Genomic DNA, 4590 nt, shown 5'->3' on the forward strand with positions numbered 1-4590 from the left:
TCTTAATTGCTGAGCCATTTCTCTAGCCCCGCCTCCTGCTCCAGGGCAACATTTAATTGGGGCTGGCTTACAGGTTCAGAGATTCAGTCTATTATCAAGGTGTGAGCATGGCAGCATCCAGGCAGGTGTGGTACAGGAGGAGCTGAGAGTTCTACATCTTTATCTGAAGGCTGCTAGGAGACGACTGGCTTCTAGGCAGCTAGGATGAGGGTCTTAAAGCCCATGCCCACAGTGACACGCCTACTCCAACAGGGCCACATCTTCTAATAGTGCCACTCCCTGGGCCAAGCATTTGCAAACCACTACACCTGCCATTGTGTTTCCTGAAGCTTTATGTCTGTTTGCATCCTCATACCTTGGCCTTTGACTCTGGAAGTTTCTCCCATTTCTTTCTTGTCTGTGCTCTCTTCCCAACTCATGTGACCAGAAGCTTCTCCCCTGTGGCTAATTTGTACTGCTAGTTTTGTTGGATTAAAAACACCTAGGGCGTTATGGAGGCACAACTTTTGGTACATCTGTAAGTGAGTTTTGACTGCGGAGGGAAGGCTCATCAGTTAAAATTGGGCAGCTGTATCACCCCATGTGCTGGGACCCTAAACTCAATAAAAAGAAGACAAGGAGAAAGCCACCAGAGCCAAGGAACTCCTTTGTGTCTCCTGATAGGCATCGTGAACCAAACCACTCTCACTGCTGTGTTTTCCTGCTAAGAAGGACCGGATTCCTCTGACTTATGAGCCACGGCAATTCCATCCTCTTCTCTTGAGTCCCTTGGGTCACTCAGGTACTTTGTCACACACAGCCTTTAGCAGAGCAGCTAACACATGTGCAAACCTGGCTGTTCCGCCCTCTCCCTCTTCCTGTGCTTAGCCACAGGTGCCTATTCTGTTTCTACATCTTTTTTTTTTTTTTTTTTTTTTTTTTTTTGGTGTTACAAGAAGCTGCTGAAAGTTCTTAATAATCTCTTCCAACTGTCATGAGAGTCTTCTCTCCCAAGCCTGGCTGGTGAGCTCTGGAGGCCCTTAGGAAATTATCCACCACAGTATCTCCCAATGGAGCAAGCTTTCAGGCATGGTGGAGGGTTTCTGCCATTCTGTGGCTCGCTTCAGCATGAGGAAAGTATGCCAAGAGACCTGATATTTCTGAGAGTTTATCTTAGGTGCTTGCCCCCACCTCCTGCCCATGGTAGGTGGAGTACTCTATATTTGTTTCAGGGTGGCTGTGGCTGTTAATGCAGGACCCTGGCATCACCAGAACACTCTCAGTGTTGGGTCCCATTTCCTCTGGAGAGTGCCCTCACCTTGGGGTCATTCTGTAAGTACTGTACATCTTTTGAGCACCCAGGAGCCACTGTTGCTGATTACATCCAGGAAGCAGGGATGAATGAGGTCAGGTGAGGTTTAGGGCAACCACAGTATCTCTAATTCCTTAACTTACTGCTTCCCACCTCTGACTACACTCATGGGGTGTCTGCTGATCTTGAGTCAAAGAGGGATGGTGACTGTGACCACTGGCTACACCTCAGGCTTCTCCTGGGTCACTGAGATGGGTCCAGAATACAGCATGTGGCTTCTGGGCTCCAGGTGTGCACTCCCTTCCAGGTGCTTGTCCTTGTCCTTGTCTTTGACAGCACAGGGACCTGGAAGAGGTCCAAGCTTTCAGACCCTCTATAGAGCCTCCTGCCCACCCACTATGGCCCTTAATGCAGCTGTCCATCTATTCTAGGCCTCTCCGTGGAGTGGGGAATGACTTCCCTGGAGAAGCGGAGTGAGGTGTCTGTGCAGGGAAAAAAACAGTGGACCTGGGTCAGAGTCTGTTCCTGTTGCTGTGACTTAGGACTCAGTTCACCATTGTGAGGTAGTTACAGTCCTAAACCCCTTGCAGATCTATTAGCAGAAACAGGCAGACCTTAGAAGTTTATATGTATACATATTTACAAGTATATGCACATCTATACACACCAAATACACAAACCTATACACACACGCATATATGTATATATGCAAAAATATTTACACACACCTACATGTATACATGAATCTAAAAAACACGTATGCACACATTCATACACCTACACACACATTAACAAATACATATATCCACACACCTACACACAATGCACATACCTACATGCATCAAATACACAGGTATGCATATCTAGCTATATGTAATTGCATGTACACATGTTCACCCAAAACATATCTTTACACACAGACATATCTACACATAAATACACATGCATGGACACACCCATATATACATTTACATATGTATACAAAAACATGCACACACTGACACGCACACACATTTATACACATACTTACCTGTAGGCACACACAGTTATACATGCCCACACACATATTTATAAAAGGCACCTATATTGTATCTAGACATACACATCTACATACAGTCTCCCTGAGACTCAGTAGCACATCAGACCTTCTGGATCTTTGACCTCTTCTTCTGCTGATCTCCCCAAACTTCCAAGGGCTTCCAAGGGCCTCCAAGACCCATGAACAATCTATGTACTACCATTGTCTGTTACCAGGTTTGCTTCCTGACCTGCTTGTCCCTTCCATGGAAGAGAGTCCATTTGATCCTTTCCTAGGACCCAGACCCTGGCTTCAGCAGAGGTGGAACACAACTGCTTCTCCGGGGTTGATCTTGGCAGAGTTACTTTTGCCCAAGCAATCTCTGCACCAAAGAAACTCTGCATCGATTGCCTAAGAGGTTAACGTCACATGCTGTTTGATCTTTCTTTAGATTTATAGCACGTAAGATATAAGGTGACCTTTGGCTAACATCAGACATGGGACACTCTCCCCTTTTCTAGCACTGTGCCTCAACTCACACACAGGTTGTAATTGCTGTGAAGTTTAATTTGCAGAAAAGGAACGTTTGTCTAAAGAATTGCATGAACCAGCACAGGGAAGTCAAGGTCAGTTGAAATGTCTGGCCTGAGAAAGATAAAAGAGGTGACAAGGGCCCTGGGTGACAAAAGGACCTCAATTGTGCTGGTTGGTTTAAACTGTCACCTTGACACAATCTAGAGTCACAGGAGAAGAGAGTCTTAATGAGGAATTATCTAGATCAGGTTAGCCTGTAGGCATGTCTCTGGGAGATTATTAATGAATATAGGAAGAGTCAGATTACCATAGGCAGCACCATTCCCTACTAAGGAATCCCTGAACAGTACTAGAGATCAGAAAGCTAGCTGCTATCAATCAAGCAGGGATCCACCCATTTCTCCCCTCTCTGCTCTCAACTGTGGTAGATGCCATGCTTTAATTTCCTGCCTTGACTGGATTAAAATAGAGAATTAAAAATATTGGTTAAAACACAGAATTGTGAGCCATGCAAACCCTTTCCTACCCAAACTGCTTGCTGTCTGGTGATTGTCACAGCAATGAAAACTAAGCCAGGATATTTGCCACACAGCCTTCTTGTCCATTGCCACGTGGTGCCTTCTTTGCCACCCCATGAAAGTCTGTTTGTGTAACTGATTCTCAGACCACATTTGAGTACGCTAGGCCAACAATAGAATAAACCTAATTTCCCTCCCAACTCTCATGAATATTGGCAGTGATGAGGGTGAAGCAGATGGTCAATGGTCTGGAAAGAGCAGGGAGACTAGACCGTTAACTAAACGTGGCATCAAGAAAATGGGTGAATGACCAGCCACCCCAGTAGCTCCTTCCTACTTTTATCCCTCAGCCCAGGTCACACATTCCAATCCCAGACTCAAGTATTGGACCAATTATCTCACCCCCAGTAAAAGACACCTATTGTACCGTCTGTGTTCAGCCTGCCCTCAGTTCTTGGTTTGGGTAAATTCTTGTACCTGTCTTGATCCCCCAGACCCTATCTGCATGATCTGAATGAGACCCGCCCTTCCCTTTTACCAAGCATCGACCAGTTAGAATTTGCCCCTGGGTTTTCAAGACGACAATGGCTGGTGAGTTCTGCCTGTCTGGTTCAAAGCCAGGAGGGATACCTGTAGTCTGACCAGAGGCTGTGAAAGGCATCTGATGGCAGAGAAGGCTGCCTGCTTGTGTTAGAGGAAGAGACGGCTGAGAGGAAGTACACAGGGGAGGAGAGAAAGAACGAGAATGAATTTGGAAACTCAGCAGTTCTGACTCCTGGTTGCAGTCTCCCTGGGAATCATCGATGTCCCTACTCCTTCCTGGACTGGTTACACTTGACAGGATGTGGCCGATTGTTCCCTTACATCACATTTCTGTCACTCACGGTGAAAATGTCCTGGCTATCCAGCCACGAGCACATGACTCTTAGTTGAACTATACACCATCTGTTTTGTTTTTTAACATTTCTCTCTCCTTAGATGTAAAGAAAATGGTGACTGTGTAACAATTCTACGTCCTTCTGGGTTTCAGTGTGATACATGTAAACAGGTCTTGAAGAAAACAGGATGATCTATGCCACCATCTCCCTATCATGGCAGTGTGTTGGGAGCCTCGAGCCCTTCCCTTCCAATCATTCATAGAATGAAGGGTGAGTTCAAAGCACAAGCTTTTTGAAGGCAGAGACCAGCTGAAAAAAACAGATTGTCTGTGAACACAAGGTCACACTTCT

The sequence above is a fragment of the Micromys minutus genome (assembly GCF_963924665.1).
Source record: "Micromys minutus genome assembly, chromosome: 9".
NCBI classification, from domain to species: Eukaryota; Metazoa; Chordata; class Mammalia; order Rodentia; family Muridae; genus Micromys; species Micromys minutus.